Raw genomic sequence first — 16897 nt, forward strand, 5'->3', positions numbered from 1 at the left:
CATCTCAATCCTTCCTCCCTACAGAAACATGTTGGAATTGTTTCATGAACCGATATACTGTAATTCTTTGGCTGTCAGGTGTTTTGAGGCACCCTGAATTCATGAAAGGTGCTACAAAAATGCAAATTCATTCCATCTTCTCCCAGGTAACTTATTCTATTCAGAAAATAATGCTTGGCTTCCTTTCTTATTCAGAATTTCTTGTTCTATTATTTTTATTTTGCTCCTGTATTCTACTGAAAGGCATTCATTTCCTTTCAAATAATGTGAGCAAAATTACACACAGATGAAATCTGTTCAGTAATTTATATCGCAACTATACAATCTCTTTCTATACAAGCACCCCAGTGCTTGCCTGGACTTCCTTACTATAGCTTTGAATATTTATCCACTATAAATAAGCCTCAACATTTTTGGTGGGTGTGGTGCAAGCAGCAGTTTTTCTCAGTTGACATGAAGACCAGATCATCATCATCTGTACAGCAGGCAGCATAAAGAGTGCATCTTCAGTAACCTTCATCACATCTTGATAGCAGGAGGTGCTGCTGAGGATACAGCAACTCCTTTTAGCATTATATTTTGTGAAGGCAATTATGTGTTCATTATGCATTAAACATAGGAGATTCCCTAATTTGGACTCGCCTTAATTTTTTCAGCTTGATAAAGAGCGCATTTGGTCAAAACTGACTTTACCCAGTTATTTAGAAAATTTGGTGAAATGTTAATCCAGAAGGCCTAATAGTCCCATAGAATAATACAGCACAAGAGGCTAGCGCATCAAGTCTTATTATTGCTCATTACTTGTCTCTGAGGTCTTGTGGTACAGTAGGTAGCGTTCCTGCCTCCAAGTCAGATGCTCTGGGTTCCAGTCCCACCCCTGGGCTTGATGGCCAAAGAAAATGCATTCACGATGTGGCCAAACAGGTTGAATATCTGTAAGTCCTTCCAACAGATGCCAACGGCAGGAAGTAAGAGCAGGAGAGATCCCTGGTCAGCCATGTGATGGAAAGAATGTTGGAGCCCCTATCCATAGGTCCAGACTACAACATGCATGTATAAGTGCCTGCTGCCACAGCAATTTTGACTCCCTGAGTGAACTAACACACCACCACATTTGCCTTCTCTTCTATTTCTGTGTTATATACAAACCTGCGACATTTGCTTTTGATCGTCTTGATCATTAATGCATTCTAATGAACCTTAACCTTTACCTACTATTCTATTTGCTAGCTTTACCTTAGATAGGAATGAATGCAAAAACTTTTCAAAAGCTTTCTGAAAACCCATGTATATAATATCAAGTCCATTATCCAGGTCAGCAATTTATTTTTAAAAAACTGTAGTGTTTGTTAAACATGTTACCCATCTGGTTCACTAATGTCCCCTGGGGAAAGAAATCTGCCGTCCTTACCTGGTCTGGCCTACATGTGACTCCAGACCTACAGCAATGTGGCTGATTCTTAAATGCCCTCTGAACTAAGGCAACTAAGGATGGGTAATAAATGCTGGCCTGGTCAGTGACGCATATAAAGTATGAAAGAATATTTTTTTAAAATGTTCCTTATTTCCTGTATCTACGGCTTACTGGTTTTCCGCTCTTTCATCCATTAGATTTGCCATTACTGTTTCAAGGTTGAACTTACTCATCCACCGGTTTCAGTTAAGTTTCGATTTATTTCCCAACAGTTCACTTTTCAATCCTCTAAAATTTCCCCATGCTTCAAACACAATACGACAACCAATAAGCCCCCAAGCATGGAAAATAAATTTTCAAAGCTTCGATCAAGTGTCTCATCATGTCATATACTATTCGAGTTTCTAAGGAAACAGTCGCCCTTTGATCAGTAATGGCATGCCACACCTTATTGAAAATTAGTTTTCCTGAGACACATCTTCTCTTCCTCTCTACACGTCTTCAAATACCAATTACAAAAGAAACTTTCTACAGCAAAGTTACACAAAACAAGCCACTTGATGTCAACCAATGAGAACAATCCAAGCTCAGAATCTGTTTCAATGAAAAGCACTTTTTCCATTCATAGGGTAGAGGAAGCACGTAGGTCACAGGCTCAATCGCTGGTCTACACAGAGTTGCTGAGCTCAACTGAGGCAGCAATTAGGCCACTACAATTATTTGCACTAGCTACAGCCAATGTAGGGAGGAAAAATAAACTTGGGTTCCTGTTGCAGAAAGTCACCTCTACTAAAAAAGTGCCAAAGCAAGTGGATGGGAAGACAGGGCAGTTATTCTTTTCGGTCATGAACTGATCAACTATTGGCGCTTGATGTTTAGGCTCAGTGGCTGTTTGGAACATTTGACCCGCACTATGTCATGACTTGAGTAAACAACTTCAATAGAAGAGAAAACTGGAGGAAGAAAGAAAAAGTCTTAATTTATCACTGAATTTCTCAAATATACGCCTAAATACATGGTTTTTTTTAATGAGTCAATGCTCCCCATCAGTTAGAAGTGAGCAACTGGGCCTGGAAGAATACCTGAAACTTCGTTCAATTTGAAAATGATGAAAGGTATCCAAAGATGTACTTAATAAAAATAAAGTACAAGTTCACCAACATTCATTATAGCATTAAGTGTAGAAACTGAACTGGACTAGCCATATAAATAACGTGGCTACAACAGCAGGTCAGAGGCTAGGAATCCTGCAGCAAGCAACCCACCTCCTGACTCCCCAAAGCCTGTCTACCATCTGCAAGGCACAAGTCAGGAGTGTGATGGAATATCTCCACTTGCCTGGATGAATGCAGCTCCCACAACACAAGCTCGACACCGTCCAGGACAAAGCAGCCCCGCTTGATTGGCACCATATCCACAAACGTTCACTCCCTCCACCACTGACGCAATACCATCTAGAAGGGCAAGGGCAGCAGGTAGATAGGAACACCATCACCTGGGAGCTCCCCTCCAAGTCACTCACCATCCTGACTTGGAAATATATCGCCATTCCTTCACTGTCGCTGGGCCAAAATCCTGGAACTCCCTTCCTAACAGCATTGTGGGTGTACCTACGCCATAAGTACTGCAGCAGTTCAAGAAGGCAGCTCACCACCACCTTCTCAAGAGCGATTAGGGATGGGGAATAAATGCTGGTCTAGCCAGCAAAGCCCACATCCCGAGAATTAATTTTTAAAAAATTTAAAACTTCAACAATGCAAATTCTATCAGTATTAATGAGCTGAATTTCAGGGAGCTTGTCTTAACATTTAGGCGTTGGAAACTTATTGTTACACAAAAGCATTTGAATAACATACGCTGCCGGATACAGGGCAGTTCTAAATTCTCAGTTGTTATGAAATGCTGTTTATTGGGCATGATAAGGGAACTATATATACAAATCTATACATTTAGACTAAAACAAGTACTACATATAACGGTGATAAGTGCCCTGGGATATTCAGTTTGATGTAATGAATAGTTAAAAAGGAAATTGCAAAAATCACCTGCCACGCTTGGCCTTACCAGACTCTGCTGGCTGCCTGAGCCCAGAAAAAAAACCTTCAATATCTTGCCTTCAAATTCCTCCATAACCTCCATACCTACACAGCCCTCTTAAGTTACGTTTCCTCCGAGTTATGTTTCCTTCATGTTCCCTATTCCTTCCACTGAACCATTGAAAGCTAACAGTTCAATCATCAACTGCTTCGTCCTCTAGACCTCACCAAAGGTTTGCCTCCACCACTGCCCTCAGAGTCTCTTTTTCTGAGTTTTCTGGCTCTCTCTTTCCCATCTTAAAATTTTTCTCCTCCTCCCTGCCTTGTCATTTTCTTGGCCATCTGTACGAATATCGGCTTCATTCACTGTACAGATCTTTGATTCCGGTCCTGTGAAGAGCTTTGGGATGCTTTGCTAGGTTAAAGGTGCTGTATAAATGCAAAATGTTGTTAAGCACTCAAATGTTTATTTCTGAGAGAGGAGTGCTGTGTAAATCCATGTGTTGGGAAATTGGTCAGCCAGCATCTGAAAGCGGAGCAATAGAAGGAAGAATGTGCAGGGCTACAGGGTGAAGGCACAGGAGTGTCATCATTGCAAATTGGTCTGACAGGGAGCCAGTGCAGACATGATGGGCTGAATGGCCTCCTACTGGGCTGTAACCATTCTGTGATTCTATGAATAGGATTACAGGCAATAGGAGCATTTTGGGTGGGATCCTTCCCAGGAATGGTCACAAAGAACAGCAAATAGCCAAGGTGGATCCACCAAAGACATCACAATCTCTTTTCTCTTTTAGCTGTTCTGCTGTGCATGTTGCGAACAAAAATACAGCAGTATTGCTATAGAAGTACTGATTTTGTTACAACATTCAACTGTAAACACTGTTAGCTGGTACTTTATAATATATTCATGTCAACTGAGAAAAGGAAAAATAATTAGTTATATTACACCTCATCACATCCTCGGAGATTTCAAGTATTTTAGATTACTTTCTGAAGTGTGGTCAATGTTATATGGACAAACAATGCAGCCAAGGTGCATAGAAAGATCCCACAAACAGCAAATGAATGACCAAATAATCATTTTGACGATAGGAAAAACATGACCAAATAAATTGGGTGTTTTAAACCACCCTGCTTAATTCTGATAAGCCTAAAAGTATAATACTGGGAGTTTAGATAACAAGCTGGAGAGAACAAAGAACATTTGTACTGCTTCAGCTAAGATGTCCAGACTGCTCAGGGCCATTGACTGAACAGTTGTCTGGAATAGCACCAGATAAGAAAAACTACGATCATGCTTAAAACCTGAGATGTAAGACAGTAGCTGCATCAGCAATTAATTGGGTTTTGATGATTACATAATCCTCATTTCTCTCACATTTTAATGGTGATAGTACCAGAAAAGAAACACTATTCCAAAGAACATAATTTCATACTGTCCAAGGTGTCCAGATACAAGTTAATAGCATCCACCAAATCTTGTGTGTAGTTCTAACACCGAGCTGGTGATTGCATTGTAATATCATGAAAAAGTGAGTATTGTAGTGTGAGGCTGCATCTTTGATTACTTTAGAAAGAAGAGGTTAACCAGTTTACTGAATAGTGCACAGTGTTCCCAAGGGGATTAGTTTGTTTTCAGTTAACTATTAACATACTTTGGCTAGATGACGTAATAAGGTGAGCCACAGTATTAAGCTTCCAAAGACCCTCAGAATGTGAAGGATCAACTTCCAGCTAATTTTTCGACACAACACCAAGGTAGAAAGGCTCAAGATCTGTCTAATACTTGAATTTAATATCCCTTATATAATAGGCTTCTATTAAGTCAAAACAATATTCACTAAATTAGGAGCACGTTGAAAAAGACTTTAAATGTACCTGGATACCTTTATTATTCGAGTTCTTTATACCATTGTTTAAAGCTCCTGGGCTCCTAATTCTTGGCCCATTGAGGTTCCCAGAATTCAGCAATGTAATTTAAAACACCATCTGACTAGGCCACTCTTTCTCCTGGGAACTATGGCCAGAACAGTGGGAACATTCCCAGCTCTTCAATAGAATCATCTGTATCCACCCAAGTAGGCACCATGGAGAATCCCTCTAATGCCTCATTCAAAAGACAGTGTAGCACTCCCTTGTTATTACACCAAAATTCCAGCCTAGATAATGTGCCTATGTCAGTAGTGGGGCTTGAATCCAGACAAAATACCACAGAAACAAGCCAAGAGGTGTTTCATAGAGGCAGTATAAAACAATAATACGATAATAAGCCACTTAAGGAGATAATAGGGCAAATGACCAAAAGCTTGGTCAAAGCAGTAGTCTTAAGGAGTACCTTAAAGGGGGAAAGCAAGACAGAGGGGTGAATGGGTTTTGGGAGGCAATTGCAGAGCTTAAGGCCCCGGCAGCTGAAGGCACGGCTGCCAATGGTGGCGTGATTAAAAATCAAGAAGCCAGAATTAGAGAAGGATTGTGGGGCTGGAAGAGATTACAGAAATAGGCAGGGGTGAGCCCATGGAAGGATTTGAAAACAAGGATAAGAATTTAAAAATAGAGACAGTACTTAACCAACAGTCAATGTAGGTCAAGGATAGAGCACAGGGGTGATGGATGAACAGGACTTAGTGCGAGTTAGGACACTGGCAACAGGGTTACGGATGACATCAAATTTACAGAGGGTCAGATGTGGGAGTCCAGCCAGAAATCTATCAGCCTAACCAAGTCTAGAGGTAACAGAGGCAGAAATGACATGACAGGGAAGCTGCAATAAAAGATTTTTGTGAACACAATTATTCCTGTATTAATGACATAGGAAATGTTAATGAGACTTTCTTCAATCTCATTCATACAGAATTTGTGGGAAAGCTTTGGTGCCTCTAAAACACAAATTATTTCTTCCACTATCCTTACAAGGAGTCAGTGGGGTGGAGTTCTACCAACATATTATCACATGTTCATTATTCATCTGTGAAGCTTGATAAAAATCTGCAGAATATTTGACCACATGTTTGATTAGTCTGTTAGCACTCACTATCCAATTAAACACCCAAGGAGTGGTCAAACTGCCCTTGAGAAGGTGGTGGTGAGTTCCCTTCTTGAACCGCTGCAGTCCATGTAGTGTAGGTACACATGGACTGCAGTTATACATTTATTTTGCACCTTAAATGTAGCAAACTATCCCAAGATGCTGAACTGGAGCGATATCAGACAATGTTTGTCATCAAAGCACATACTGGGGCAGTTAATGATGTAGATTTTAAGCAGTATCTTAAAAGGGCATACTGAGTGGTGGAAAGGTTTAGGGAAGGAATTCCAGGCTTTAGGGTCCAGACAACTGAAAGCATGGCCTCCAATGGAAAGGGTGATAGAAATCAGGGATGAACAAGAAGCCAGCATCGGAGGAACAGCGTTCTCAGAAGAAAGTAGGGCTGGAGAAGGTTAATGAGCTAAGGGGAGGTGGGTGCAAGACCATGGAGGGATTTGAACACAAGGATCGAGTTTTAAATTTAAGGCACCATATGGTCTCTACTGCCCATCAGATCATACCTCAGCATGCATCACTAGCTTCAGCGTGAGAGGATAAGGGGGGGATAAAAGAAGAAACACTGCGTTTATTCAAAACTTTTTTTTTACAGGGTACTGTCAACGCTGACTCATGAGAAAATGCTATCCATGATTAGTCAATGACTCCCATAAACAGAATGAACCCACGGCATTGTGCAAGTTATCTCTTGCTACGTCGAGCATCACACCCCATGAGTAGGACGTTCTGATGAGGAGCAGCAGCAAGATTACATCTGGGGGCAGCACCACAAAAAGCAGTCAATGTGTAAATCAGAGCTTGCACTGACATCAGGAACACAAGAGCTGCTGCAGCTGCACTTCACCATTCTGTGCCAATCTATGAAGTCTGAACACAAATCCAGCAGCAAAGCTTCATACACTGTTTCTGCTAACTGAACACTCCCCCCAAGTCATCACCTGGAAATCTGTCCCTCACATCAATTCAAAACACTCACATCACTTCAAGGGACAGAATAGGAGAGTTCCTCTTTATATGTAGGGCGATGTTGGAATATGGAATGCCCTGCTTCAAAATAGATGAAGCAGAATAGTTTGGAAAATGGGACTAAGCGGATAACCCTTTCAGAGAACAGGCACAGGCACAATGGGCCAAATGGCTGCCATCTGTGCTGTAATATTCTTATTTTATGAGGCAGGGTTACTGAAGCTCACCTTAGTGAATGGTTTTACATGGTCAATAATGCAGTGCTCATCCACAGACTCATTTCCGAATTGTTATTTCAATTTTCCCACTGAAGCCCGATACTGTATTCGTTCTAACTAGGGAGGTGGAGTTCACATCCTTTGTATTAATAGCAAGGCATCAGAGAAGCATACACCTACTGCTAACAAAATCACCATAAAATACTACGAAAGCTGCCATTCTCTCCAATTGCACCCAACTATGCAGGTATTTGTTCTGTAAATAAAGTAACTTGGTATTTAGCCAACATGCTGAAGTTTGGTGGAGTGTTTGCACAGTCGCACAGATGTTAGTAGATCCATTCACCAAGAAAAATGCATTGTGCATCAAACGGCAGCAGCTTACAGATTATTTGGTTTCAACGCTTATTACACACGAGTTCTCTTGTTTTACCTAAGCTAGATGGAGGAAAGTTTCTTATAATTTGCTTGATATTTTTATGTTGCATCCAATTATTTCAAAGAGGCTAAAATAAATTACCAGAGGCAAACATTGTTAAGGATCCATTTGTTCATACAAAAGTGCAACGAGTGATTAATACTGAAAGGACGCATTTAGCATTAGTTTCAATGCCTCAAAGCAGTGAATTCCAGTTTGAGTAACTTCTTCCTTTGACTACTGACATCTGCGTATCTGGATTTAGTCCAATTTGCCCAAGACTTTCGTCTAACCACAACTCTCCAAATAACTGTGAACGTGCTAAGTTACACAACTAGAATTTTCAATGAGCCATACCATGCGATCACTTGGTCCTCAGCAGCACCTTACTGTATAAGAAAACATGGCATAAATGTATACTAGTCTTGTGATTGCTGTTACGTTTACACTGCCTTTAATCAAATCCTTTGGCAGTGACTATAATTGTAAACAAAATTGCACTGTGGATACCAAACAGCAGTCAATCCAATTTGCATTTAGCGGGAAAGACTAAATCTCATTTTTTAATTACTGCAGCATATTTGGCTCATTTCGTTTTTCCTCTTGCTGGGGTCTAGGTCATGGGCACCAACAGCCCTCTGATGTCCCATTCCATTTGTCATTCTTCACAAGCCGAAGCAATGGAGGCCAACACTGTCAAGCCTCATCCTCAGCAAACATGCACTTGCTGGCTGGGGAATTTGGAAGGAACTGAATAGTAATCAGGAAGGAGAATCTTGGCTGATTTGATTCCTCTCATCTGGCTTGGAGCATTTTGGTGAATTGCTCCATATCTAACTGCTGCAATTGGCTAACTTGACATCAACATAGACCAACCCTAGTCTGTGCAAACCGAGTCTAACCTCCATCAGCAATGCATTTACTCACCTATTAATCAAATTAAACTTTATTTCAAGGCACAAGAGAGACAGCTAGTTAGGGAGGGAAGTAAAAGCACAGCCAAGGTTCCTGTCCATGATGGTTGCGACAACTTCGCAAGCAAGTGAACATACCAATGCTCATCATTAATGTGAAGACTAGCCAGTTGCACAACTTATGGCAGGAGTGCTGGTACCATTAGAACTAGTAGCATCAACACCTTCAAGAGGAGGGCTGGAAATCAAATAACTCTTGGGCTGCAAAATGCACAGTGCATTGCAGGGTAGGACAAGAGTTCACACGGGGAGAGGAAATGAAAACATAATCTCAAATTTCCCAGTGATGCTGGAAATACTCAGCAGGTCTGGCAGCATCTGGGGAGAGAGAAACAGAGTTAATGTTTCAGGTTGATAATCTTTCATCAAAAAGTACTTGAGAGCCAGAAAAGTATTTTCAGGTGCAATCCTGATGAAGGGTCATTGACTTGAAATGTTAACTCTGTTTCTCTCTCCATAGATGCTGCCTGACACACTGATTATTTCCAGCACTTCTGTTTTTGTTTCAGATCTCCAGCATTCACAGTATTCCACTTTGATATCGGAGTTAGGTGTTTTGAAGCAGCACTGATAAAGAAAGACTTGCATTTATACAGAACCTTTCACTATCTCAGGACATCCCAAAGCGCTTTACAGGCAGCATCGTTGTTTTGAAGTGCAGTCACTGTTGTAATGTAGGGAAAAGTCAGAAAGGTTATGTGCCAACCCACATCAACTGGGGAATGACAGGCTTGGTAGGCAGACAGAAATCAAAGAAGGAAGACATTTGAATGCATAATGTGCAAGTACTTTCTCTTATAGAATGCCTGCCTGCAAATGAAAATAGCTCAAATTTAGACAGTTTCACTAAGCAATCTTGAATGCTTGCGAGTGTAGCATTCAGAAGGTAGAGTAGTGTGGATGCCAAGGCTGATGCGGCCAGCTTGGAATCCAGTCTTGCCAAATATAACACCTGGTAAGTATTCTCCTGCTCAGAACAAAGGGAACATGTGCTTGACAACAAAACGTCTTGCTGCCTGAGCTGAGTATTTTTGTATTCATAGCTCCACTCCCACAGTTCAGCGACATAGGCCATGCACACAGAAAGCAGATAAGGACTTTTACGATTTGAAACAAAGACCTTTCTACACTTGAACTCTACTTTTCTTTCAAAATGATCTATTTTCTCTACAATTAGTGATAGTAGAATCGATAGTATGGGGGAACAGGCAGGTGTTTCTGCAATCACAGGCATGACTCCAGGATGGTGTGTTGCCTCCCTGGTGCCAGGGTCAAGGATGTCACTGCACAGCCCCCTAACAGGGGAGGGTGCACAGCCAGCAGCTGCAGTCCACTGGTATCAATGACACCTAGGTAGAAACAGGTGTGTGGTCCCGTAGTCAGAATTTAGGAAGCAGGCAAAACTAACTGAACAATGGGCTGCCTTTAAAGAAGGGATCATTCAAGTACAGTCAAGGTATGAATACTTTTGCATCTGTCTTTACCAAAGATGATGCTGCTGCCAAGGTCATAGTGAAAAAGGAGGTACTTCAGACACTGGAGGGTTTAAAAATGAGGAGGTGGTATTGGATAGGCTGTCTGTGCTTAAAGCTGATCAAATGAAAAGGAAGACTGGAAATTGCGTAGGCACTGGCCATAATTTTCCAATCTTCCTTTCACTCAAGGATGTTTGCCAGAGGACTGGAGAATTACAAATGTTACACCCTTGTTCAAAAAAGGGTGTAAAGATAAGCCCAGCAACTACAGTCAATCAGTTTAATCTCAGTGGTGGGGAAGCTTTTAGAAATTATAATTAAGGACAAAATTAATAGTCCTTGGGCAAACGTGGGTTAATTAAGGAAAGCCAGCATGATTTGTTGGGGAAAATCATATTCAGCTAACTTGCTTGAGTCTTTTGAAGTGGTAACAGAGAGGGTTGCAGAGGTAATGTTGTTGTTGTGGAATACATGGACTTCCAAAAAGCATGTGATAAAGTGCACACTACAGACTTGTGGGCAAAGTTACAACTCTTGGAATAAAAGGGACAGTAGCAACATGGATACGAAATTGGCTGAATGATAGGAAACGAGTATTGGTGAACGATCGATTTTCGGACTGGAGAAAGGGCTATATTGGAGTTCCCCAGAGGTCAGTGTTAGGGCCCTTCCTCTTCCTGATATATATTAACAATTAAGACCTTGTGTACAGGGCACAGTTTCCAAATTTGCAGATGATATGAAACTTGGAAGTATTGTGAAGTGTGAGGAGGATAGTTTAGAACTTCAAATGGAATTGGGCAAGTTGATGGAATGGGCGGACAAGTGGCATGTGAAATTTAATGCAGAGAAGTGTGAACTGAATCATTTTGGTAGGAATAACGCAGAGAGACAATGGGTCGTAACTAGTGTGGAGTGACAATCATAGTTGCATTGCCACTCCACTGCTAGTTACTTACCCTGAAATGCAGTTGCACCTTTCTCACCCGACCTTCCAACTCAGGCTGGGTGAAAAAGGTGCAGTGGGTTCCTGAGGCCTTGTGTTGAGGGTAGCTTAGTCGAAGTTTAAGAAGACACGCCTCTTTTTTTTATGGCACTAGCTGAGTCAGTACTATAGTTAGCCGATAGTTAGAAGTTGTTTTAATTATCCTAACTTTTTCCAGGTAACTATTGCTGTAAGACAGTCAAAACCATCCCAAGTTTGCGATTTAAACTAAGTTTCAAATTGTTCCAATTGCAGTGCAATTGCCCTGGTTGAGAGTACGGTTAATAATCCTGGGCTTTATAAATAGGGGCATAGAGTACAAAAACAAGGAAGTTATGTTAAACCTGTATAAAACATTGAGGTAGTGTCCAGTTCTGAGCACCACACTTTAGGAAGGATGTGAAGGCATTAGAGAGGGTGCTGAAAAGGTTCACGAGAATGATTCCAGGGCTGAAGAAATTCAGTTACATAGATAAATTAGAGAACTTGGGATTGTCCTCCAAGGAGAAGAAAAGGTTGAAAGGAGTTTTAATAGAATTACTCAAAATCATGAGGGATCTGGACAGGGCAGAAAAGGAGAAACTGTTCCCATTGGGAGAAGGATCTAGAACCAGAGGACACCAATTTAAGGTGTTTGGCAAAAGAAGCAATGGTGACATGAGGAAAAACATTTTCCTGCAGCAAATGGTTAGGATGTGGAATACACTGCCTAAGAGTGTGGTGGAGGCAGGGTTTACTGAGGCTTTCAAAAAGGAATTGGGTTATAATCTAAAAAAGAAAAAAAATGCACAGCTACAGGGAAAAGGCAGGGGCACTAGGTGAATTGCTCCTCGAGGGCCAGCACAGGCCTGACAGGCCAAATAGCCTCCTCTTGTGCTGTAAACATTCTATGATTCTAATTAATTTGTGCTAAATTTGACACAGCATCAAGAAGAATACTGTAACATGAGATGAAAAATACAAAGCCCCAAATCAAAGGCACTCAAATGAACAATGGGAATGAACATTAAATAAATTATGTTTTTTTTAGGGGGGGTGGGCAGGGAGGAAATTGGAGAAAGTCCCACCAGACAGCTAACAATGGGAACATTGGCAACAACGTGGAGAATGCTGCCCCACCTGCTTGCTCGGCAGCAAAGACGATTAGGTCAGCCTGACCAAACGTGGGAAATAATTTATAAATAGAGAAACAATTTTAAAAAGTTGGCTATCTATACTTAGCTCAGGTGAGCCATTGCCTTTTTGAGAGAGCATTGTCAGCTTTTTAGCTGCCCTGCAAAATACAACATCAGCCTACTTCCTGCTTGATAAATATTCTGTGAAAACACAAGAACAGAAAAAAGAGAAGCAGTAGACCATATGATACTTAATATGATCCTGGCTGATCTTTTGCCTCAACTCCATTTTCCCACCCACTCCCCATATCCTTGGATTCCCCAAGAGACCGAAAATCTGTCTAGTCCAGCCATATTCAATGATGGAGCTCCACAGCCTTCAAAGTGTGAAATCTAGTTTCCTAGTTTGTTTAAACTTCAAATAGTGTTATTGCAAATTCTGTCCTTCCAAGTCTGGGGCGTGCCAAGCAAAGTGTTTGAAGTTGTTTAACACTAGATGAAGTATCATAGTTTGACGTTTCTCACTAACGGGCAGTGGCTGCAGCAATCTGAGGCAATGAATTGAAATCACCTTCTCACTGGGTCGAGTGCCAGGTTAGTGCTGCTAGCTCTTGATGCATGGATCTCATACTGCACCAAAGTAAACTTTCTGGCAGCTGGGAAGACCTTTATTGGGTCTTGCCAGCCGCCAGCCTTACTCAGCCCAGCGACTTTACTTTGGTGTTGCCGCTGGCTACACAAGACCCATACGACATAAGCCGACCGACCAAGCACAGCGCTAAATTAGAAATAGAAAAACGGCTTAAGAACAACATGGCAACAACTGCTGGCAAGTAATTAAGGAACTAAAGCCAAGTGCAGTTTTTCTTCAATATGCTCATTTTTAAATTATGATGGGATTCAATAAAGTAAAGGTAAAGATGTTGTTTCCACTTGTGGTAGATATCAAAATTAGCAGACATAAATATAAAATAGTTGCTAATAAATCTAATATGGAATTCAGGAGAAACCTCCTTACACAGTGTGGCTAAAATGTGGAATTTTTAGGCACATGGAGTAGTTGAGGGGAATGGCATAGATGCATTTAAAGGGAATCTAGATAAGTAAATGCGGGAGTAAGGAATAGGAGGTTACGCAGATACGGTTGGATGAAGTAGGGTAGGAGCATAAACACCAGCATTGACCAGTTCAGCCAAATGACCTGTTTCCATGCAGTAAATTCTATGGAAAATACTGCATGTCAATGGAATGTATTTGTACTGAATCAATGGGTGTCACACAGAAGATTAAATGTATGCACTTGTTTTTTTAAGTGACCACAAAGTGGTCTGATTAGGCTTCAGTATTTGGTCTATAATTCACAATATGAATTTTTAACAACTTGGAGAGGAACTAGGGTCTGGGATGCATAAGAAGCAATATAAATGGATTTCATAGTCATAGTTACTGACATTTTTCAACAGCAAATTTGTTCAATACGTCAATTTCCCAATATTAAATAACTCATTCGGTCATGTGTCTCGGCCAGATGTCTGGTAACGTATGGCCAAAATTGATCCAAGAAATCTGTGCACTATGGTGAAAGGCTCAGTTACTGTACTGGGGATGGGAGATAAAATGAGGAAGTGAAAAGCAAGAAGGCACCATGCTCAAAGAAAGGGCAGCAGAGCTCTGGAATAAGCTAACCTAGACGCAAAGAAACAATTAGATGTATTTCTGGAGATAGAGTGTTTACAGTATATAGCACAATATCCCTTATGGTGAGAAGATGGGTAGCTGATCTCTGGAAAAGGGATCTTACTGCTGGGTCTAATAACCTTTTTCTGTTCCCAATAATTCTGTCCCTTCGGTGAATGAAAATGACCACCATCACTTCAACAGCAGTTTGTACAAGTTCTAAAGTTGCAAAATAATATGAATTCATTAGTGATTTGGGTTTAGTCAGTCAAAGGCTGAACACAAACCTCCTGAGCACACACAGTACGGCAGCAATCCGAAAACAAAATAGCAGCCTCAAACATAATTAACAGAGCTTGTGTTTGCATGCATTAGGTGATGTGGCAAAACATGGAACTGCACCCTAGCATATGGAAAACTATTGTGCAAATTTGCACTACCTAGAACTGAACCTTTCAAATGCCACATACCTCCCTCAATAATTACAGGATTATGTCAAAAGCACCCAAGATACAAATAAATCATTGCCCACCTGTACTAAGATTGCTGATCTCAGGCAGTATACTGTTCAGGAATCAGAAGAGTTGGGGGAGGGGAAATGGTTAAAGGTCAGTGTTCCAATGAAAAGATGGGATTTGCTAAGAAAGGAATCAGATTTGGCTCTGATATTCTTCATGCTGACACTCATCACCCAGGCTTACACTTGAGTGAGGCAACTGCGGAATCACATACCAAATATAAGATTTGACAATTAATGTTAGCAAGATTAGAAATAAGTTAGTGCATTGGGGTGGGGGGGTGGGGGGGGGGAAGAGAGAGAGAGAGAGAGAGAGAGAGAGAGATGGGGAGAAACAGGGAAGGGGGAAGAAAGGGGAAATTCCAAGACACTGTATAGTCACATATGCCATGCTTTCAATATAGTTGTGAAGTACACACAAAATTGCTCCTACGCTCTGGTCACCATTGCCCCCTCTTCTTCAACAGGCAACAAACCTTGCATCCCAAATCCAAACAGGAGGGAAATTAAGAGAGAAGAAACAAGAGATAACTAAAGTAAATAGCTTCCTATGTTTGCCCCCGTTGTTATGTGTATTTTCAAGACGAAGTATAAAGTATAAACTAAAATAAAGGAATCACATCCCTACTCTACTCTTAACCTTCCCTATTCCTATAAAAGCAGTGGCTCATGTTTCCGTTACAGTAGGACTCTTATACCTCTTCACAGTGACGATTCTCTATTTGTAGGCCTGGACAATAAACGTGAGCCATCTAATGAACCATGGGAGGCCACCAAAGCCCACCAGCGCAGTAATCTCATGTCAGCTTTCAGATGACTATTATAAACCACGCAAGCTTTTCAGTGAAACCTCCAGTAGCTTAAATATGAGAGGTGGGTGCAGAACAAGATCTAGGTACTCTGGCACTGAGCAGAGTTGAACAGTTAAGCTGCTTCATCCGGGCACAAGAAAAGTTCTGCCATATAAACAAAAAGATTGCTAACTAAGATTTGGATTCTACTCTAACACCAGTCTCAATAACTAAACCTACTTTCAATCCGTGGAAAAACAGCACCCTGAGACCACCTTGTGAATCACACCACATTATTCTGCAATGACGTCAGTTTGGCACTGCTTTGAACTGCCGTTAGTTGGAGATTTTATTGGAAGCTATAACAGATAATTTTAAAAATAAATCTATAAACCACACAGCTTTGTGAAGTCATGTGAACCACCCCCACCCCACCAGTTAAATTACAACCTATTACTCATTCCCAACCATTCATAATTATATATACACAATTTAGAATGCAATTAAATGGGACACAATGTACTATGACTACCAGACTTAATGATAAATATTCCTTGAACTATGTCAAGGTTGAAATAATTTCTTAGTACATTTCTGGTCACAATCAACAGCAACATTCAACTATTCACTGGACCGTGCCACAGGACTATTCCAAAGACCTTTCAAACCCAGCAAACAACAAATATTTACAAAGATACCTCCAAAAAGCAATATATATGACTCTTCTTTGGAAGATTTACCCCATGTGTACTGACTCTTTACTCTGACGCAGTCACCAAGTAGCACCTTCAAACTGAATATCCCCCCTATGACAAACATATAATCACTGGTTAAAAGCAAAATACTGCGGATTCTGGAAATCTGAAACAAAAACAGAAAATGATGGAAAAGTTCAGCAGGTCTAGCTGGTTTACTGTTTACTCGTGTTTCATGATAGGGCCATGCACGCCAAACATTTATAAATATTTCCCCACTGCCTGCCTTCCTCACGAAAAGTCAATGTTACTACCAATTTGCCCCATTTATAAATATTTGGCAGGAATCAGAATTCGGCAAACATTGCGCCAGACACATTATAAAATAATGCAATAGGAAGGCAGAGATCCCAGCAAAAAATCACAGCAGTAGGAAGCAATGCACCAAGGCGCAGAGATACACAGACATTGGCAACTAAGAGAGTCAACGCACAGAGGTTACAACAGAAACAAATCAGTAAATAAACAGTTCTGGACAAAGGCACATGGATTGCAGAACTCATTGATTCA

The 16897-nt window shown here is 40.9% G+C and overlaps 1 protein-coding gene across 5 annotated transcripts in view; it reads right to left on the reverse strand.

Moving 5' to 3' along the window:
• The window catches only part of LOC144689934 (mitogen-activated protein kinase kinase kinase 21-like), an 89773-nt gene that overhangs the window by 61586 nt on the left and 11290 nt on the right, over positions 1-16897 (reverse strand). The gene's annotated exons all lie outside the window — the stretch shown is intronic.

Source organism: Cetorhinus maximus, chromosome 14 (assembly GCF_964194155.1).
Source record: "Cetorhinus maximus chromosome 14, sCetMax3.hap1.1, whole genome shotgun sequence".
NCBI lineage: Eukaryota > Metazoa > Chordata > Chondrichthyes > Lamniformes > Cetorhinidae > Cetorhinus > Cetorhinus maximus.